Source organism: Puma concolor, chromosome B3, assembly GCF_028749965.1.
Source record: "Puma concolor isolate L17-30 chromosome B3, mPumCon1.1.hap2, whole genome shotgun sequence".
Lineage (NCBI taxonomy): Eukaryota > Metazoa > Chordata > Mammalia > Carnivora > Felidae > Puma > Puma concolor.
This window is the reverse complement of record NC_141672.1, coordinates 132,223,455-132,246,753: the sequence shown is the minus strand read 5'-3', so window position 1 is coordinate 132,246,753 and position 23,299 is coordinate 132,223,455. Positions and strand designations below refer to the sequence as shown.

Sequence of the window (23,299 nt, the reverse complement as noted above, 5' to 3'; positions counted from 1 at the left end):
GGGGCTGGACAGCCTCCTCCGGGCCTGGCCTGCATGGTGGCCGGCCCCTCCCCGCCCCACCCGTCCCCACCGGATCTCTCCAGTGACCGACAACCTACCACCCACCTACCTACCTGACCGCCCCGCTCTGCAGTCCCCACTGACTTGCAATGACAGTATTACAGACCCTAATCACACTTTCATCAAGGCAGGGAGAATATACTCTGTATTTGGAGTCAGGAGACCAGGTTTAAAGTCCAGCCTTTCCTATTTGCTCCCGGTTTGCTCCTGATGAGTCATTAGCTTCTCTGACCTTGACTCTCTCTCTTTTCTCATCTATAAAATGAGGGTAGTAATATCCACATTAGAAGTTTGCCCCAGGCCAATGTGATAATGTGGTAGCCCTATGGGAACAATACGGTGTATTATTCCTTTAAAAAGCATTATGCGCTGTTCATTCTGCATTTTGAATGTATTCCTTGAATATCTAAAAAAGCCTCAGCGTGCAGAAATAGTTATTTCAAAGATTATTTTATTATTTATGATATTAAGAGTATCTTAAAATCGTTTAAAAAATCATTTACTTTAAAAATGATTAACCTAGAATATAGTAAAGACGATACTATTCAGGTTTACAAAATGGCTTTAGAGAAGTTTGTGTCTGCTTGGATATCAAAGGTCTGATTCCAAAAAATGATGGTATTAACTTACTCCCATATCTTAACCTATTATATAACTGAGAGGACCCTGTGTCTGACTGTTTTCCTCAAATACAAAACCAAAACAAAACAAAGCAACAAAAAAAGGGTGGGTGGGCAGTGTCTCTGAGTCCGGAGGATTCACAGCGTATTAGAAACATTCTCCTTTGAGCTCCTCTGCTCAACTTAAGTGAAAGCAGTGTCTAAAAACCAGAGATCCACAATTCATGTCCCAAGCAGATGAGCTAGCATTTGTCTCCATAACAATGCTGTAATGATCACACTCCATGGGGCTGTTAGCCTCACTGGCAGATAAAATATAAATCAACAAAAATATGAAATCTGGTTTGTATTAGATGTCTCCTACTTTTTCTTGAGCTGGGAAACAACACAAAATTATTTAAATATGTATATTATTGACTCTGACATATATTACTTAGTGAAGATTCTATTGTTTTTCCTTATAATCAAAATATGTACTCAAAATAGTATCAGAGATCACAATTAAGAAATGAAAATATATAGGAGATCTAGTCCATTTGCCTCAAATGCCCCCTTTATTAATACCTTCATGTGGAACGCCCCCACACCCCTCCCAGGTCCCTTCCTACGCATGTGCATGTACATATAAATATCTACAAAAAAAGAACAAACCATTCTGAAACCATTTTTTGGCATAATATACCGTGGATTCCATAATCACTTAACACCTGCATTGTATCTCACAGCATAGTGTAGGTTATAACCTGTCTCCTACTATGAGACATTCTGTTTACTCCCAACATTTTATTATTACAATGAACACTGCAATCTTCATGAGAATCCTTAATTATTTCCTTAGGATCAATTTCCAGAATTGACCTCGCCAAGTCAAACTATGCTCTGGAAAGTTTGTGCCAATTTACACCCTACCAGTTGCATCCAAGAGTTCCTATCTTACTGCAAATAGGTGAATTTAAAAATGGACATCAGAACTTGGACATTCAAATAAAAACTGTCACCTCTGAAGAAAACAAATTCTCAGGATACTGTTGAGCTTCTTAAAATAATTTTGCAAGCGTCTCCTTTGAAATCATCTTTTGGCAGAGACGATAAGTTGCCTTCCGTTACTTATTCTTTTCATCTATTTTGGTAATAGAACCTTGAGTTTTTAATTGGGCATGTTGCCCCCAAAATATATCTAGATATTAACTCTCCTAGCCTCTCTTGTAGCTAGAAGTGACATATGTCCTAGCCAGTGAGATGTAAGAAAACCTTTTGGCTAGAACTTACTGGAAGATTCCTTAAAACAGAGTGAGCATGCCCTCCCTCCTTGCTGGCTGGAATGTAGGATCAATTCATCAAGCTCAAGCAGCCATCTTGGACCATGAGGTAGGCCATTGAGAAGGTAGAACAAGATAAAATGATCTTGGTCCCTCATGACCGTGGACTGCTTACCTCTAGACTTCTCCAGATGAGAGAGAAGTAAACTTTTATCTTATTTATGTGCCTGCTATTCGTTAGATCCAACTGAAAAAATCCCAACTGAGATGCACACCTTCAGAGCTACTTACAAGCAAAGAAGAAAACCATTCTTGTTGGTTTATGTCATTTTTGTTTACCAGGATTGCCCCAATGACTTCTGGCTATTTCTAAAAACTAAGCTACCCAACAAATAACGAGAAGTAACTATCTCTAAGCACACCAACAAAGTATGTATTATAGACAGGAGTTCCTAAAATGTTGAGATACAAATATTGTCTACCAAGGAGATCATCTTGAAGAGGGTAACACTAATTTGAATTTATAAGCCTTGCATACCTGTAGTAAATGCACACAGACATGTGTGTGCATACGCGCACACACACAGGTTCTATCATCAGCTCTCACACATGAACATATCTAATAATAAAATAGATTAAGAGACTATTTAATTTCAAATATATCCATTATGGAGGTAACCTCAAGGCTCAAGATCTAAAGAACAAACAAACTGTGTATCTTTGGTTCAGGTTTTTTAAACTAGTAACAGGAACAGAAGGCCATTTATCCTTTAGTTATCTACCTGTTTAGCAAGTATTCATTTAGCAACGTGCTGCACCTGTGTGTCAGATGTTGCCCTCAAGGAATGGACAATATGGCAGCTGAGTACAGGGGCGAATGGAGGTGCATGGCATGCCCTGGGAACCAGAGAAGGTTTTGAAGAGGTACTGAGGCTAGAGCTGCAAGATGAAAGATGATAAGGATGAGAATAAAGAGGGGCGCCTGGGTGGCGCAGTCGGTTAAGCGTCCGACTTCAGCCAGGTCACGATCTCGCGTTCCGTGAGTTCGAGCCCCGCGTCGGGCTCTGGGCTGATGGCTCAGAGCCTGGAGCCTGTTTCCGATTCTGTGTCTCCCTCTCTCTCTGCCCCTCGCCCGTTCATGCTCTGTCTCTCTCTGTCCCAAAAATAAATAAACGTTGAAAAAAAAAATTTTAAAAAAAGAATAACACAGATGAAGGGCACCCGGGTGGCTGTCGGTTGAGCATCTGACTTCAGCTCAGGTAATGATCTCCCGGGTTGTGAGTTCGAACCTCGCGTTGGGCTCACTGCTGTCAACTTGGAACCCACTTAGGATCTTCTGCCCCCCTCCCCACCCCCCGCTCTCAAAAATAAACATAAAAAACCCCCTGAGTCCCAGAAACTGGGACCAGTATCTGCTCGCGAAACACCCTTTCCCTCGCTAATGATTTAAATAAAATGCTACGTAAAATCCTAAGTAGCAGACGTTCACAGTAAATAGTATTAAAAACTCAAGAGCATTTAAAACAATAGAAAAAATATCCCCGTGCACCGGCTTGTAATCAGTTATACCCAAATGCAAATGTTGCGCATTTCCAGTATGAGAAAGAAAGAAAGAAAAACCCTGACAAAGTATCTGCAGCTTTATTTTGCATTCCATTCCCCATTCCAGTGGAAATAGCATCTCTGGGCAGTGGTCCACCGAGACCCTTCAAAGGAGTGCATTACATGGAGCGGCACGGTCAGTCAGTTCTTGCCACAAGCAGCACACAGGCTGGGGAATTAGGGTTTTGTTTCAGCGACGGGAGCTACTTCAGAAGGAATTTCAGAAAAGCTTAAATTAGGTAAAATCATGTTATTTATAGGCAGAACAATTCCTCTTAAAGGGATCACCAATCAAGGGGTTCCTTTGTGTTACATGATCCAAACTGCACGCCACATATTGAATACTCTAGGGGAATAAAAACAGGGTGTGATGGGGACAGAGGAGAAAGGAGAGGTCACTTGTCTTCTGGAGGACAAACTCTAAATAAGAGGCTGCTCCAGAGACGGAAGCTGGTGTTCCCCTAGCAGCACAATCAGAGGATTCTGGGAGGCAGGAGAACACTCAGGAAGTTCAGGATTAGAGAGTCCTGGAGTCAGCCCCAGAAGCCTGCTGTAAATTTTGTCTCTTCTCAATGTATATAAATATTATTAGTGTTTAGGACTATTAAGGGATTTCTCGAAAAGCCCTGGGCAGTGCGTCTCGCCAGCAGATGGATGGCTGCTCCACACAAATGCCAAAACTTAAAATTTAGTACAGTTACCAAATTTCCAATTACGGAGCTGTAGAAGAAAAAGAAGAGAGCCTCTTCCCTGGCTTTCATGAATAGGAGCACACCTAACATGATTAAAAGGCATTTCAGCTTTTCAAAATAAGAGGAAAATGGAAGCTGCTATAAACTAACAAACACACAGGGAGAAAAGCAAATTTATTTTGCCCACGAGATCCTTCTATTCATTGGGATTCTCAGAATGACCAACAATAAAAACAAAAGCCTATCTAAACTGCTGGAAAAACTAACGACATGTCCCACACCAACCACTAAAAGGATTAATTTGGGGTCACAGCCACATAAATATGAGGTGTTGCATTTAAAAGCTCATTCCCTTCATTTTGGGGGGCAGCAAATAAGTCACATATCAGCCTTTAACTTCTTCCCTCCCTGGTGTCCTTGTACTTATTAAAGTTCCTTCTAGTTTTTAGTGTTTTTGTTTTTGTTTTTTACATTTGTTTTTGTTTTTGCCAGTCAGTTCCTTAACAATCTTTACCAAAGAGAAGCCATTTTAAAACCGATTATGAAGTGTTCGGTTGGAACTGAAGGTGGAGAACTCAACCTCTTCTCACAGAACAAAAAATTGAAAGGGGGCCATTTTGGAAATTATTTGGGATAAAATTGTGACAAAGAATAGAAATAGTTCATGGATGTTCGAGTGAGGTCAAACTTCTGAGTCAAAACACAGGCTAGTTTCGAGACATCTTAATTATTTCTGGGTTACCCTCTGTGACACATGTCTTTCCTGACTGACATGCATCCTTATGCATAAAGGTGAACCACGGCTAACTCCAGGAAAATGCACTTTAATTTCCAAAGTGCATAAGGGACATGCAGGGGCAAGAGAAGTTTTATGGTTTTCTCATCCTGCTAGGGGAGGAGTTGACTCCATCAGATAGAATCGTGAGCAGGGGGAGGGGAGGGACGCCAGCTGGGTGAGCTGAATGCCCAAATCCATTCAAGGCTGTCAGCATTGTCCTCCAGGGAGTACTCAGCCACAGGTGAGGGGATGAGAAAGGCTCCTTTGGACTGTTAAATATCAGCCTTAGGAGCCAGGCCCTAGGCTAGGTCCTGTAGACACACAAGCACAGGACAGCCAGCCCTCCTGGGGCTCCCCACCCTGAGGACAGGCAGTGGGAGTACCAAGAGAGGCAAGCAAGGGACCAGTGAGGAGGGCTTTACAGGAGAAGGGACTGCCAGGAGCTTGAAAAGCCAGCAGGAGCTAGCAGGTGCATGGTGGTGCTGGCAGAACTGATGGGGAACGCGGGCCAGGAGAACCAGACTCAGGAAGAATGTGTGACTGACCAAGGCTTTGGGGACTGCAGGGGTACAGGAGACAGAGAGGAAAGATGGTGAGACCCAAGTTAGAGAGAGGTGAGAAGGGCCTTTTAACCCCACAAGTAGGAGTTTGGAGTACTCTTAAAGAGGAAAAGGATGCTATTTAAGGATTCTAAGCTGGGCGTCACATGAGCAGATGTACATTTTAGAAGGATCACTCTGGCTGCTATATGGAAAACAGAAAGGACGGGTGACCCATGGAGTCACGGTTGCCATCACCGTGCGCCATGACAGTGGTCCAGATCAAAGAGGCAGTGATGCGGATGGGGAGAGCAGGCAGCTTGAAGCTACATCTGGAGAATGTGGGAAGTGTGGCGAGCTTTTGTTTTCAGAGGGACAGAGAAAGATCAGTTCAGTTTGGGATGTGTTGCTTGGTGTATGCCAGATGCTCTCACACTGTAAAATAATCTTCAATCTGTCCTCCCTTTTATCCTCATGCATACTCCTCCCCACCCGTCACCCCAAGCAAAGACCTCCATCAATGGGAGCAGAGTGTGAGGAACATCAAGGCTTCCCTGGCTCAGGGAGAGCTGCTACATTTTATCCCAGTGTATTAGTCTGGGCTCTCTAAACAAGTCAGCTAGCGTCAAAAGCAGGCTTATGAGAAAATGCTTAGAAGCCATGAAATAAAACGAAAATACAGCTGGTACAACTATGTATGAGCTACACACATACCTGTGTGTGTGTGTTTATACATACATATATATGTATGTGTGTGTATATATATATATGTGTGTGTATATATATATGTATGTGTGTGTGTGTATATATATATATATATAGCACATATTTATAGTAAAGCACAATTTCCTCAAAAGGAAGACAAGAAGAATCTACGTATCAAGTTTCTTGACATCCTGAGAACTGGCTAATGGAAAACTCTGGAGAACCACTGCCTGGAAATCCCAAGCGGAGCTTAAAACAACTGGCAGACAAGCTTCTGCCTGGAAGACTGTCCTATAAGCCAAATCAGTTACCCGTGGCAAAAGAAAGTTCACCTGGTAACCGGCAACTTAAAACGTTCCCCATAGAAAGTCACATTTGCAACAATGTTTCTCTTAAGGCCAAAAGAAACCTCCTGTACTAGAGAAAACATTGCATTCAGGTTAGATTCCTGAAGATACTTGGTCTTCTCTGTTGGATCCAAGAGCATTCAGTGTGCCCACTGAAGGTTCTTTCTGAACCTGTCAACACAGTGAGCCTCATTTTCTCCCAAATGTGTACCAAGGAGTTCCTCTTTGCAATCTGAAGCGGTTTTCAAGACCCAGTTTGGAGTCTGCTTCTTTCCTAACAGGAAGGCCCCTGGACAAAGCATCCTTGTGTTAACATACGAACTTTCTGAGACACGGAGGTTTGTAAGGGGGGGAAGAAGTTACATACTTCTTCTCCTTACTACTCCCTCCCCGTTAACTGTCTTCTTGCACCTTCCACTCCATCTAAAGGGTCCACTCTGGGGCATGCAACAGCAGGCAGCCTTGTGCAAGAAGCTTCTAGGGCCATTAGATCTGTCTCCAGTTCAGAAGCGACAAGTACTGTGGTCACGTTCACCCCTTTCATCCAAGCACAGAGCCTTAGAGCTGAAAGGAAGTTTAGAGGTCATTCATCCTATGCCTGTCTCAGACACTTCTCTGCAAATGTCTAGGGGGTTCTTCACCTTAGAGAAAGTGCTACTCCAACGGCCAGACAGCACCAACCTTGATTAAGTTCTTTACACCCAATGAGCGTGCATTTTCCTCCTCCTTGGCACTCTCCCCAGACCCCATTGGGTGTCTGATACTCAGGGTAAGCACAGGCTTTCTTCTTTACAGGTCAGACTTTCAAATACTCAGGCTCCAAATTCCAACACGGTGATCCTGGCCTCCCTCTGAATGCTTTGCTCAGTCACAGCTCATGAAACATACATGAGTACCACTGCTTCTCAACATCTGCCCCCAAACCTACTCTTAACACGGCGGTAGTAGATGGGACAGTGTGGAATGCCAGGAGACTAGAAGACCAATGGTGGTCTTCTGTGACCAAGGCAGTATGCTTGCGGTGATCACTGCAACTCCGAAATAACTATCATTATTGTGCTGAGATAGCTCATTCTGAGCTACTATTTGCCTGAAACTCCTGTCTTCTTTTTCAGATCAAAAATACCTGTTTGAGTCTCTCTTATATGGATGCAATTTTGGTCTAAATACAGGACTCTCTGTTAACATAAAGTTGACCTTCACTGAGCATTTTCACAGGCCTGACAATACACACCTAGTACCTTGTATACATTAATTTAATCTTCCTAATAATCACATGGGGTCAGTATCATTATCCTCATGGGTAGATGACCAAATGAAGGCACAGAGATTTAATCACCGTCCAGGGCTATTCATGCACAATTTAATAATTGTTAGGCTGTAAAGCTGGGCTTCAAACCTAGATCTGTCAGACTCTTGGTGGTAGCCTCTTCACCCACTCTGTTCCACGGCGGGACTATGTTTCAGCCAGTCTGTGTCATCTAAAAGGAAAGGGCTAGGATATGGTTCTTGTGCCACTTTTCTTTTTAAGCATGCATCCATCATGAAAAAAAATCCCAAGTCCCAGCACCTTTTTCTCCTCCCTGAGGTACACCACGTCATCAAAAGGAAGGACAACACCCACGAAACATGACACTCTGGAAAAGGGACAAGCATCCAGGTGATATTACGGAGATAACATGTCCCCACGAAGCCTTCTTTGTTTATTGAATTATAGCAAATAGAACCCTCAAGGACATTTTTTCCAGCACAAATTTGCAAGGCTGAGCCCTGTCAGATGTACCATTAAATGTCACTGCTAAGTTGCAATACTGAAGTAACAGCTCCCATCATGGAGGGCACTGAGTTAGCACACATTCTGTGGGGCAAATGCAACTATATATAAATGACTGTGCTGTCAGGAAGCCCGACCAGTAAGACCCAGGGAGGCTCAGTGACCCGCAGAACCCATGTCACCCAAATAAGTGTAACTCATGAAATTAGATAACCAGACTTCATTTCCTTCACCAGTTAATATGTCTCAGCAAGACTGAAAATGTGCTCATGGAGGAGGAAGGGGAAAAAAAAAACTTCCGTGCCTTCCTCTAGGTCAGCTCATAAACACATATAATCAAGGCTTAAAGAAGTAAGAAATAGAAAATAGTTGAGCTCCAAGACTAGACCTCACTGTTCAGTACACAAGGTAAGCCAGGAGGTATGGGAGAACATTTCATACTGGCTACTGAAAGCATCTGTGAACATTTCATTTTTTTTTTATTAAAAAAAAATTTTTTTTTAATGTTTATTTATTTTTGAGGGAGAGAGAGACAGAGTGTGAGCAGGGGAGGGGCAGAGAGAGAGGGAGACACAGAATCAGAAGCAGGCTCCAGGCTCTGAGCTGTCAGCACAGAGCCCGACGCGGGGCTCGAACTCACAAGCTGTGAGATCATGACCTGAGCTGAAGTCGGACGTTCCACCGACTGAACCACCCAGGCGCCCCGTGAACATTTCATTAATGAGCAAAAGAAATAATCATCTCCAGACAGTGCCTACTGGATTGCTTAAGTCTCCAAGGTCTGGTAAGTTGTGTCGGGAGGAGCACTGAGAAAACAGAGAAAACAGAAGCCGAAGGAAACAAGCAGCCCAGAATCCAGAAGGAGGAAAGTTCTAGGTAGCACCATTATTAAGTCAAAATTTCCAGAGCTAACTAGTAAGAAGAGTAAAGAAAGCACATCCATTAGAGCAAAGATACAATGTAAGATTACAATGGATATACCATGAAAAGCACAAGGCAGATCAGGAACCCTGTTCTGGCTGAGCTGGCTTGGGTTACTGTGGGTTATGTGATTTTTTCCCTTCCTTCACACCTTTTTTTTATAACCACTTTATTGAGATATAATTCACACACAATTCACCCCTTTAAAGTGTACAAATTGATGACTTTTAGTATCTCCACTCAATTGTGCAGACATCACCCCACAGAGAAACTGTGTACCCATCATCTACCTCTCCTACCTCCCCCCCCACCCCCCCACCCCCCCAAATCCCCTCTCCAGCCCTGGGCAATTGCTAATCTACTTTCTGTCTCCACAAATTTGCCTATTCTGGACATTTCACACAAATGGAACCAGACACTGTGTGATCCTTTGTGGACAGCTTCTCTCACTTAGCATAATGTTCTCAAGGTTCCTCCACATTTTGGCCTGTGACAGTGTTTCATTCCCTTTATTTTCTATGAAATTTTGCTTGCGTAATCCACAGGTGGCAAAATTAGCCTTGTAAGTTAGCCTTTACTCCTCACATGTAGTGATGAAATCACAGGTCCATCGAGAGGTCGGTAGAGAGGCCGATCTGAACCCCAGAACCTATTCGCAGTTTAGATTTGTTCTAAAGGAAGAAAGATGATACTTGTCAACTTGACTAAATTGTGTCATTCTCTGATATTAAGAAAAAAGAGGAATCACTATCTAATCTGTGGGGGAGAGGTCACCGGATCTGTGCCACTCTTACCTGCTCTGCCTGACGGAGGATAAAATATACCAATGGGCTTAATCTCTATAGAAATGCCTGGCAAATGGAGACGCTGCATCACAGAAAATTTTCCTTAGGTGGGGGTGAGGGAAAAGTAAAGGAATAAAGTCAGATATTAAGGGGGGGGGGAGGGGAGATCTGCCTTCCCACTCTCTTTACTTTTATAAAACAGTATTCTTTAAAAAAGAAATCAAGGGCGCCTGGGTGGCGCAGTCGGTTAAGCGTCCGACTTCAGCCAGGTCACGATCTCGCCGTCCGTGAGTTCGAGCCCCGCGTCAGGCTCTGGGCTGATGGCTCAGAGCCTGGAGCCTGTTTCCGATTCTGTGTCTCCCTCTCTCTCTGCCCCTCCCCCGTTCATGCTCTGTCTCTCTCTATCCCAAAGGTGAATAAACGTTGAAAAAAAAAAAATTAAAAAAAAAAAAAAAAAGAAATCAAATCATCCTAACGTACTTGAAAATCGTGCCCAAATTCTTTCTTCCAAACTCATATTCAAAGCCTACATGCAAACTTGGGAACCACAGACAAGACTCAGTGGGAAAAAAAGATCAAGGAAATGGGGGAACATGTCGGTCCAGGCAGGACCGCGGCGAGGGTGGCCTGTGTCTGCTTCTTCATGCGGGAACACGGAGCTTCTCCCTCAGACACAACTCACGCCCCCCACCTCCTCCATCTTTTTTTTTGAGTCTTTCACTGCCAAATGGGTGACTCTTTTGAAACCCTTCCCCAGTGCTGCGACCGCCAGGCACGAGCACATAGAGGCACCAATCACTTACTACTGCCTGTCACAGATGCTTAAATGGACAGGGTGGAAAAAATATCCTTTTCACACACTTAAAAATTACTTCAAGTTATTTTAAATGTGGAACTGTTTGTATATTCCTTATAAGTTTATAAAACTCACACTGTCCCTCCATGACTAACTAAAGTGGAATTGAGAGAGTATTCTATATTTATAACTTGTCTGGTTGTTCGTGCTTACAGCCCTATTTCCACACTCTTTTACTGTACACAGAGTTATGTGAGGTATTGTGGGCTCCTAAACTTTGCTGATTTCCTAACAAGGCAGGCCTGTGTCCCGCAGGGACAAATTGGGGGCTGTTTTGTCCAAGTGGAGACCAAGCTCCGAGGGAGAGGCCTCCAGCTTTGTGGTTTTGGCTACAGCTCTTAAAACCGGTGTTAGGGCCCATTTCTGGGCAACTGCCTGCCTTACTGGTGTTGACCAAAGTATCAATGCTACTGATACATTGTTTATTACACATACCTGTTAGAAGCTCCCTGCTGTACAGCTTGGCTACACATACCACTTCCTCCGATTTATTTTGGTGGAAATTGTAAGTCCAAAAGGTGCAGTACTGGAATCAGCCAGGCCAAAGCCCCCGCCCCGTTCCACATACATAAACACTTACGTAAACATAATTTAAATGCATTAACTAAATGTAGCCACTTGTGGGGAAACTACTATTTAGAGACCAGCCCACACTGTTTGGGATACAACTTGGTCAACCAGAGCACCGTTTACCAGGAGACAGTGTTAAATGCATGAAGTACCTATGGAGGTAGATTTGTGTCGTATGTCCAGGATTTACATTTGTACGTGCACACCTGTCCACACATATGCATCGTGGTACGGCCTCTTCGCAGGCGGTCAACAAATAAAGCTGCCTCCTTGGAGAGGCTACCCACCTAGTCAATGCCCTCACAGTTTTGCAAAGCCCTTTCAAGATCTTCTTTGCAAAAATGCTTCTAGACACCATAGTAGATTCTTTGACACAGCCTCAAAAGCGGTACCTACCTCTTTGTAAAAGGAACGGGAAAATGGTCCCTAAACCCATTTTTCTTTCTTTCCTAACGTCAGAAGGGGAAATACGTATCTCATCTCAGTGCTGTGGCTGCCAGTGAGGCTGGGGGTTTTGCCTCCTTCCCCCTGATTTCTTGGCCACTTACCGTACGTCTTAACTGTCTTTCAATGATTTGGACCATTTTCTTCTTTGGAAGGTTGACTTTTTACTAATTATTTAAATTTGAGCCCTTAAAGATGTATATGCTTTTCTTTTTTTATTTTATTTTTTAACGTTTATTTATTATTGAGAGACAGAGAGAGAGAGCATGAGCATGGGAGGGGCAGAGAGAGGGGGAAACACAGAATCTGAAGCAGGCTCCAGGCTCTGAGCTGTCAGCACAGAGCCCGATGCAGGGCTCGAACTCACAGACTGCAAGATCATGACCTGAGCTGAAGTTGGACACTTAACCAACTAAACCACCCAAGTGCCCCTGTATATGCTTTTTAAACACACTACTGTGCCTTGAAAAAAAAAAAAAATGTAGGTGGCTTGAGAGAAAAATGCTTCCCTCTTCTGTAATTACATCTACTTGAGAAGCATGGGTCATAACAGTAGACTTTAAGTCATTTTTTTTTTTTTTTACCTCTCCAGAGTCTTTGCTCCTTTCTCCTTTGATTGCGTTCCTTCCTGGTGGCACACTTTCAGACTTGTAAACATATATTTTAGAGTATATGTTATGCTACAACACCACATTATTGTTTTCCATTATCTAATCTGATTGCTGACCCCATTTCCTGAAGTTAAAGTATTTTTACTACTGTGGAAAAACCACAAAAAGATTCACTGGACTTCCCAAGTACAGTAACCTGTGTTATCAGTAAAGGAGGGGAACAGGGTGTCCCAGATGATCCTACATGCTGGTTCACAGAATTACCACATAAACCTTAGGAGAACCAGTTTTGGATAACTGGACCACAGAACACCTACGCCCACAAAAATTCATGGAACTTATATTTCATCTAGTTGATGATTCAAAAGTGCCTTAGAAAAACATACAAATGTAGAAATGTTGTAATGTCCTTGCAAAGATTATTACCCCCCGCAAAAAAAGAAGCCCAAAATAAAAACAAAAACACCTGAACCAAAAATACCCTGTCATTCCCACAGAATTCTGTTGGTTTATATTTTATTTTGTTTGGTTTTTTATTTTTGTGGATGGTGGAGGGGCGGGGGCAGTAGTTTTGCTAAAAACTTTATCGCCCTTGCCAGAAAGCATTAAAAGTGCTAAAATCCTATCTTGGTAAACATAAATCCAGTCCCATTCATTGGACAGTATCGTTTTGTCAATTTCATATGGGGAAAAATCTTGTCTCTATACTTTGGAAAGGCTGACTGATGGATTCCAAAGTTTAAGTCCATCCTTTGTACAACTTTAAAAATAATATTTTAGGGGTGCCTGAGTGGCTCATTTGGTTAAGCGTTTGACTTTGGCTCAGGTCATGGTCTCACGGTTTAGGAGTTCCAGCCCTGGCGTGGGGTTCTGTGCTGACAGTTCAGAGTCTGGAGCCTGCTTGGGATTCTGTGTCTCCCTCTCTCTCTGCCCCTCCCCTGCTCACATTCTCTCTCTCTCTCTCTAAAATAAATAAACATTAACAAAAAAAGTTATAGGGGTGCCTGGGTGGCTCAGTCAGTTGAGCGTCCGACTTTGGCTCAGGTCATGATCTCACGGTTTGTGAGTTCAAGCCCCGCGTCGGGCTTTGTGCTGACAGCTCAGAGCCTGGAGGCTGCTTCGGATTCTGTGTCTCCCCCTCTCTCTCTGCCCCTCCCCCACTCACATTCTGTCTCTGTCTCTCAAAAAAATAAACATTAAAAAAATAAAAAATAAGGGGCGCCTGGGTGGCGCAGTCGGTTAGGCGTCCGACTTCAGCCAGGTCACGATCTCGCGGTCCGTGAGTTTGAGCCCCGTGTCGGGCTCTGGGCTGATGGCTCAGAGCCTGGAGCCTGTTTCCGATTCTGTGTCTCCCTCTCTCTCTGCCCCTCCCCTGTTCATGTTCTGTCTCTCTCTGTCCCAAAAATAAATAAACGTTGAAAAAATAAAAAATAAATGAAAATAATATTTTAACCTTAATAGCTGAATTTCTTGGTTTTTGTTTTTTGTAAGTGATCAGTAAAATTGGGTTCACCTGAAGTGCCAACACAGGCAACTTGTGTAAAATGCCGGTTGAAAGAGTGTGTTTGAGTTGTAAATGCCCAACGGAGATGGGCTCACAGGTGCCCTCTGCTTTTTTTTCCAGTTAATTAGGAATCTTCCGAGAGCAGGTTGTCATTTGATCTCTGAACCATTAAATATCTAGTACACTTCAGGAGCGCCTGGGTGGCTCAGTTGGTTAAGCGGCCGACTTAGGCTCAGGTCACAATCTTGAGGTTCATGAGTTCGAGCCCTGCGTCGGGCTCTATACTGACAGCTCACAGCCTGGAGACTGCTTCAGATTCTGTGTCTCCCTCTCTCTGCCCTTCCTCTACTCATGCTCTGTCTCTCTCTCAAAAATAAATGAACATTAAAAAAAATTTTTTTTAAAATATCTAGTACACTTCTGATTTTGGATATTTGGCTTTTCCCCAGAGTATTATCCAAAGTGAATTGGATCGCTGCAGGCCCAACATCCCCTTAGGTCTCTAAGGAAGCTGGAAGGGGATGCAAAATATGGCAAAGCCTACCGTCAGCTCTGAAAAGCAAGGTGGAAGGTTCAGGGACTTTCCCCTTCAGACACTACTACTGGCAGGCAAGGGATGACCGCCTGGGCCAGGATCAAAGGGGTGATGTGCTGTAAGCCCAGCGTGCACTGGCAGAGAGGTGGGTCCCTCTCCCCTTCCTGTTTGAGTAACTTTTCTCCCACCCCACCTCCTCATTTTTTCACTGCCTCCCAAACACTCTCTGTTATATACTACGGTCTGATTTTCAGGCTTCAAAGGAATTTTCTTTGAAAGATGGAAGAACTTAACACTTTAGGGCTCATTTTATTTTTAAAAGAAACAAGCAGGGTAGCCCTACCGTGCAAAACACCAATGAGGCTGCAAACTTGGAAACCGGTCCAAGAATCATTCTTTCATTCCATCCGTGGCGTGAAGACTGAAGCAAGTTGCACAAAAAGTTCATAAACACAAAGGGGTCCCATTGCATTCAAGCTCCCCCAGTGAGGATGAGCATACCCATGAAGCCACATGTTCGCCATACCACCAGAGTATACAATGTTTACTTGCTTGCGAAAATAGCAACTTTTAGAACACCTGACTGTGCTTCACAAGTCAACTTTTAACCCTTTCCTAAACACTGTAAAGTCCCAAACTGGCTAAGTGGGTTAAAAAAGGGAGGGGGGGGGGGAGGAAAGGAAAGGAGTGATCTCAAGGATAAAGCCCTTCAAAAAAATCTATCTAAAATCCTGGACTTGAATACACCAAAGATAAGGATCTGAAGTGGTTAAGAGAGTGATCTTTTCTTTTTCCTTCAAAGGAATAAGCTCTGTAGCAACTTCCTAGGATCTGATGTCAACACAACTGTTGTCTCTGGAGCTGGGAGTTCTCGGGGCATCCTCAAGCCCCGGGCAGAGGCCAGGGTACGCTCCTGGCACAATGCAGACTGGCGCACAGCATCCCTCAGGACCTGTTTGCGTTTTACTCACAGAGAGAACAAGTACTGGCAAGGGACAAAAAAAGAACATGTTTTGCAAACAATCAGAGTGACCTGAAACCCAGGGTGAAGACTGAAGTCAGCCTGAGCCAGGCTCTGTGCAACGCTGGCTAAGTGGAGTGCTCTGGAGAGAGAACAGGCTTCTAGCTTTCCCATTCACCCAGGAGGACCTCTCACCTAAGGCCACGCCCCACCCCCGTCGGGGCTGCTTTCCTTTGTTTGGCTTCCTAGCGAGCTGGGAGCATCTCTGAAATGAGATGAATGCCCATTTTTTTTCTGGAGCTGAAAGCAACCCAGGAACTGGGCATCCAGTCGAATGCTTTCATCTTCATTTGGCACCCGAAGAAAACGAGACCCAGACAGCTTGAGACTACAACAATCACGAGGTACTGGACAGCTGGGCCCAGTACCGGGGTCTCCAGAACTCCTGGCCCAGGGCTCCTGTCACACCGTGATGTGATCTTCCCAGCCCCCTACTTTCCTGCAAAGAGAGGGATCTCTCAGACCTTTAAAACCACACGACCCCTTTTGGGATAATCCACGCACAAATCTCCTTTGACACGGTTGGAAAAATTTTTTTTTCTTTTTAGGTTTTTTAACTTTTTTTTTTTTTTTAAAGTGATCTCTACACTCAATGTGGGGCTCAAACTCACAACCGTGAGCAAGAGTCCTGTGCTTCACCAACAGAGCCAGCCAGGCACCCTGCTGTTGGAAGTTTTGAAATAGATTATCTTCCCCCATTTTCCATTTCTGAACCTGCCTACTCAAGGTATTTTCCTCCCAAATGCACCAGCCCCCATTCCACAAACTGAGGTCTCCTAAGTAAAGCCTATTAAATGTATTTCCACCTCAATTGCACCACACCTCCATCTACATAACTAAAGCCTGAACTCCCCCACCCCATCCCCCAAGTCTACTTTTTCCTGTCTGGCAGGTGGGCAGACCTTATCTTCCTAAATTGACATTCCCAGCCCACCCAGCGCTCTGCAGGAGCACAGTAGATACACTTGGAACCTGTTGCTTCCAACCTCCTCTGCCCTCTCTAAAATGCCTGCCATAATTCCTCCTCCCCAACCCCCATCCTTTGAAATTTCTAAACCCTGGTAGAGGAAGCGCCTCAGGCTCTTAATAAGCTCAGTCATGCTCAAAATATCCGCTTCACCCACGAGGTATATAGTAGCCGGCAATTCTGGCCCAAGCACCCCTTTAGGGAAAAGATGATCTTTCTTCAAGACTCCGTATTCAGAATTCCTAAAAAAGACCACTCTTGCTTATTTTCGTCCCTGTACCTGTGAACTTGCAACAGTCCAGGACACCGTCTGCAATACCCATCATTCACCTATACACCGTAACAATAGGGGATTAAGAAATCACCCTTCATGCGGCTGTGACCACAGAGAGTACATATTGCAACTTTCCTCCCCTGGAACTTGCAAAACTTACAGGAAATCTTCCACACCTACATAGTAAATCCACTGCCAGAAAAATGAAGTGTAAACACTTTACATTAAATTAGCCAGGTGTTTAAAAAAATAACATTATCCCAATCCAATATTTTCGAATCCTGGCTCACTTTCAAGTCTTACGGTGCATACAGGGGCAGAGGTGTGCCAGGCACGCGCCCTTGTCCCCCCTTTGTAAGGGGCATGTTTTGCTTTTTTGATACAAACAATCTGCAAATTAGTACACATGTAAAATAACCCCAGGAGGAAAGCAGACAGTGATCCTATTTTCTTTATCTGGGATTTCCCTCCAAATCTTTACACTGGACAACGATGGACATCAAAGATATAAATCTATTTATCTAAAGATATATCTTTAATTGGGTCCTAGACTAGACATATTTTTGAAAGAAGCATCCACGAAAATGAAGAAACAGCAAACAGGAAGAAGTGGGAAACGCTAATGTGTCTCAGTTTATAGATGAATGCGTCAATACATGTTTGTGAGACAGTCTATGCAAAAAATCAACGAGCCCTCAAATACTGTCACTTACCTCAGTCTCTCCCTATTGCCCTCTGGGTGCACATCCCCTGATGTGGCCCCATGTCCCTTGCTTGCCTTCGGGGAGGAGGGACACTATGGCAAGGGGTAACATTCCTCTGCACATACATAGTGTCAAAAATATATGAAAAAACAAACAAAACTACCAGCCTAGAAGCTATGTTGGCAAAATTTAAAGCAACAATTTAGAAACAGCCTACACCCATTTATGTGCCAGCTTGGCCGCATTTTTAAGGGCCCAAGTCATGTCTGTCTGTCTGTCTACTTAAAAAAAATCGTTTTAGAGAGAGTCAAGTGTTTAAAATTTTGAGATGCTTAAGTTCATCTTCTGTTTTGGAGACACAGCATGAGAGAGGAGGCAATGTTCGCCTTAGAGGAAAATGTGGACTGTGGGGTTGGAAAGAAGTGAGTTTATATCCCATTTGCCATTTATTGGCTGTTGTGTGAAAAGGGACTCAGTTATGTGTGTAAGACAGATACTACCACCTTGTGCTAATCAGTGCAAGATTAAATGTGATAAACCATGGAACTGTAGTATTTTTCCTGGGATGTCATAGGTCCTCTGTGAATAGGGTTTCCATAGGTCCTAGTGTTCTCTAGTACTGCCTCTGCCACCTATCTGCCACTTAGCTGACATGTGCATGGGAGAGTCTCACTCTGTGACCCACTGGCCTCCATCTAATCCCCTGGCCTTATGGGCCACCACCTGCCGGGAAGGGCAAAGGAAGACACTAAGAACCATGTTTCCGATTGGTTTCATGTATCAGCATACACACAAGACTTCGCTTCTGGGGGAGAGTTGTGTGGCCAAGAAAGAAAAAGAATAGAGAGATGCCAGGGTAGCTCAGTCGGTTGAGCGTCCAACTCTCGATTTTGGCTCAGGTCATGATCTCAGGGTCAAGGGATCAAGTCCTGAGTCAGGCTCTGAGCTGAGCCTGGAGCTTGCTTAAGATCCTCTCTCTCTCTCTCTCTGCCTCCCTCCCCCTCCCCTCACTTGCTATCTCTCTTAAAAACAAAAACTAAGACAGGATTCAGAAATATTTCAGATTTTATCTCTGCCTGAACAAATAAAAATATTACAAATTTCAGATTGGCTTGGCATTCTAATTCCAGTTTTTTACTGCTGTTCTTAAATCCCTTTGCTCTGAAATAATCCTCATTTAATGCAAGGTGGGCAGTAGCTTACCTAACACATCATCATCTGAAGGTTCTTTGTAGTTTTGGTTACTATTTTGAAGAGTCCTCAAGCTGCAGGCTGGGGGATGGGGAGGTTTGGGGAGGGCCAGGGGCAAATTACTTTCTAGAGCCTGCCAAGAAAGCTTCCACAGCATGTAAGTTGAACCTTCAACTTCCATCAGGCAGTAAGCTCTTTTTAGATGAGAAAGAGAATTTTTTCTATGTTTCAAAAAACTTCACAGAGGTCTTCAAAAAAACAAAAAACAAAGAACCAACCTCCTAATACAATTTTCTCCTAAATTACTTTATTCACCTTTTACATGGGTTGGATGAAGATTCTCTATAGCAAAGGTATATACAAGCTCCTTTCTGGAGGGCAATGAGACAATTCCCTGCAAACAGTGAAGAGGTGAAGAAGCATCCTCCTCGTTAATTACCGGGTAAGGTGGGGGTAAGTGATAATAACACAGTGTCGCCAAAGGTTGGGTAGGTATCACCAACTGTCATCAGTGCTCAAATAAACCGACAGAGCTACGACTATTCCCAAGGGCTCAACAACCAGTTTCCGCTCTCAGGTTCATAGGCTGCACAAATGTAGGGGCTCTACAGGAACCACTCAGAGGCTCGCTTGGGGGCTAAGTAAAAATAATTGCCATTATGATTTTCCAGGTCAAAGGAATTTCTTCCAGGATCCACCAGCTAGACCTCTGCGTTGCAACCAAGAACATGTGCAAGCTGTTTGAAAAAAAACATTGGCTTTGTGCACAGGCACCCCGGGCTGGCTTCTCCGCGTGGAGGGAGGGGAAGGACAGCCAGCTGGCTAGAGCAGCAGTCAGACTGTCCAGTTCTCACGCCACCTGCACCTCCCTATCTAGAACCTACTGCTCTTGCTTCACAGAAATGATCCCTGGTGCCAGTGCCACAGGGACATTCCTTCATCCTAATCCCACCGGCTCCAGGCCACTGGGATGGGAAGGAGGCTTCCAGGAGTACGCCGACCACCTGCTCCTCGGACCTCCCTGCTCTGGGCCCGTATCAAGGAAGATAATGCACTTGCTCATCCAGCCAGGAAGGGTGTTAGTGAATTCCTGGTGCAGGCACAGTCTGGAGTTCCGAGAAGCGGCTATGAGTTTGTGCTCCAGGTTACTGAAAAGCTGCAGGCGGACCGTGCTGTATTTCAGGGCACGGTGAAGATTTTACTGAATCGCAGCAAGGATACACAAATACCCATACATATAGTAAAACTAAAACCTCTTACCCGCCTGGCCCCTGCTCCAACCACCCTGGCTCCTTTTTCTTTCTTGAAGAAGGCAGACCCTGTCATGACTCTGACCCATGATGCATGCTGTTCCTTCTGCCTGGCTTACGCTTCTTCCCACTCCCAACCTGCCTCTGCGGCATTTAGTGCTGGGTGATTGTCTTCACCCCCAAAGACTTCTTCTCCCCATCACCATCTCTGGGTAAGAGCCCTTCCTGCTGCCCTATCATTTTAAGACACAGCATCCGCTTCATGTCTCTCAAAGCACTGACCACATTCACAATCAAAAACTTATTTTTAATGGTTATTATTATTATTATTTATTTATTTTATTTTATTTTTTTTTTGCTGGAGGGAAGAAGGAGGAAGAGTTATTGTTTCATGGGTACAAAGTTTCAGTTGTGCAAGACAACAGTTCTGGAGATGCCTGGTGATGATGGTTGCACAACATCGGGAACGTACTTACTTAGTGCCGCTGAAGCATATATTTAAACATGGTTACGATGATAAATTTTGTATGTGCAGTACTACAATTAAAAAAAAAAAAACACTTAACTATGTTTAATGCTCCTTTCTCCACTGGTGCACAGTGCACTGGGATAGGAATCCTATGTTTTTTCATCACTGTGTTCCCAGGGCCATGTCCAGAGCCTGGTCCACGGTGGCGCAGTGTATATTGTGCAGTGTATATTGGTTCCATGAGACATGATATACATACGTGGAGTCAGGTGGTGCTTTAACCCTGGACTACTACTCAGGCAAACTTTCCGAAAGCAAAGCCCTTGAAATTTACAGAAGATGTATATGGGGACTTTGTATGTATACCTACATATGCAGATTTTACTGTATTTCCTCTTTGCCTTGAGGAAATTCTTTGTGCCTAGAATCCCAGAGGAACCAGATTCCAAGAAGACCGATAGTCCTTCTAGTATGGTGTGCTTATCTTGCTGATGTGGCTATTCAGGTCCCGTGTCATCTGGGTTTTTTGTTTTGTTTTGTTTTTTTGGCTTTTAATTAGAATCTGCCTCAAATTCTCTTTGGCATTAGACAAAGCATAAATTGAAAGCAAATCCGTAACAGAAGGGAGTTTCCTGTAGGATAAGTAAGTACGTTTTATGTTCTGATGGTGAATTGTTATCAAATAAATAACAATGATGACAAAAGTAATATGAAAAACTACTCTCCTTGACTCTCCTAAAAAGGAGGAAAAATGAGAAAAATCAGAGAAGCCACTTTTGGGAGATGAGGAATAAAATGAAAGATAGTCCTCTGGCCTCATGGCTTGGCTGGTTTTCCCCAAGAATAACCAAAGAATCATCTGATCCAACACCAAACCCCAGCCTTCTTTTAGGTCATATCTGCTTTTAGGCAAACTAAAACTTAAAAAAAATTTTTTTTTAATGTTTATTTATTTTTGAGAGAGAGAGAGACAGAGGTGAGCAGAAGAGGGGGAGAGAGAGAGAGAGACATGGAATCTGAAGCAGGATCCAGGGTCTGAGCTATCAGCATAGAGCCCAACGCAGGGCTCGAACCCACAAACTGCAAGATCATGACCTGAGCCAAAGTTGGACACTTAATCAAATGAGACACCTAGACACCCTGGCAGACTACAACTTTTTTAATGGTAACAATTCTCTCTCTCTGTCTCTGTCTCTTGGCCCTAATAGAAGTAAAAGCTCAAAGTACTAGATGAGAAGAAAAAAAATGAGCATTTGTTATCCGTAATAGTAAGTCACCTACCATACGTGGGGGCACTCACTGCTACATGTGCCTGGCATGCGCTGACTTAACGTCCACAACTCTGAGAGGGAGGGCCTATTTTCCCGTCCTCTGAACCATAGTCTCAAGTACAGAGAGAGTGGTTTGCCCGGAGTCAAGGAGCTTCGGGAGGCAGAGGCAGAAATTCCAACTGAAGCGACAGGACTCGAGGGTCCGTGCTTCTAACCAGTAAGGTACCGTGCACGTGCACATGACACAGAGTTTTCTACTGTAGTTCTCATAACCTACTTTCATAAGTCATAGAAAGGTATCAGCAATATTTCATTGATGAGGAGACTGAGGACCACAAGAGGCTGTGACTTAACAGGGAGACAGATGATGATAAACAGAAGTACTGAATGCCAGGAGCTCAGCTCTCAGACTTGCATGAGGCTCATTTCTGTGCCTTAGAGTTCTGTCAGGGTCATTCAGCACCATCCCAAAGGACCAAAAGGCAACGAATTTGACTACATAAAAAAGTGGAAACTTCACTCCTGTGAACCTAGCACTGAAATATTTAATTATTTCTACTTTAAATGGCATAATTCATACAAATTTGTAGAGCACAGAATTCGTACCACTCCAAACACGGTGTTTAACAACAATGGCTTAAAAAAAAAATACAAACAGCCCCCCCCTTTTTTTTTCATAAACTCTTCTGGATTAAATATTTGTTCATTTAAAACCTGAGTGCACCTGTCTGGAAGACACCCCAGTTGTTGTACATGTAGATAAGAATTTAAGGTAAAGATTCCTGTCCTAAAAGATACACATCAGGAAGACAAGAATACTTCCGGCTGAGTGGACCACGGGATGGAAGGGTGTGTACGAGGCAGGAGTGCCGGAGAAGGACCTCTCAGAACAGGCAAGGGAGCCCTGGCATTTCAGGGAAGGAGGGGGTGAAGGATAGGCTTCCCGCATATTTCAACAGAAGATTATAACTTGCCATCTTTATTAGTATATAACCAAAAAATTTGAAAAAATGACCTCAGCAAATTTCGGCCTTTAAGAAAGATTTTAATCAAACAAAATTAAATTTGTTTAAAACATCACAGGATGAGGTCTAGAAAGAGGCTTCTGTCGCTGTCGAAAGTTAATGCCTATGGATCGGCTATTGCTAAAGTTGCTTAAAATGGGCTAATTATTCTCCCACCCCCCACCCCCCCTTTCTCTGTCCTGGCACAAGGAAATTTTAAGCCATCTACAATCCCTCCATTAAATTAAAAAATAAACAAACAAACCTCCATTGTAAGAGGCGCCATTGGTGTCTGCCTCCTTGTCTTCCCATCACAAAAGCAGAGGAGTGCTAAAGAACAGACTCGCTGGTCAGTATTTCATGAATTTAAAAAAGTGTAGCATTGCTGCCTGGCCAGACACAGCGAAAAACAAAAACCTCAGTCATTTGTTTAAACAAACTCACAAAAACAAAACCACTTCCTCAACGTACTCCGTGAATTCTAAAAAGGATCGCACGTTTAATATAATTTTTTTAAACTTTAACTTTCACAAATTAAAAGCAGGA

General features: G+C 43.6%; 1 protein-coding gene across 4 annotated transcripts in view; it reads right to left on the bottom strand.

Moving 5' to 3' along the window:
- Window positions 1-23,299, bottom strand: part of IGF1R (insulin like growth factor 1 receptor) — a 310,288-nt gene that overhangs the window by 71,832 nt on the left and 215,157 nt on the right. The gene's annotated exons all lie outside the window — the stretch shown is intronic.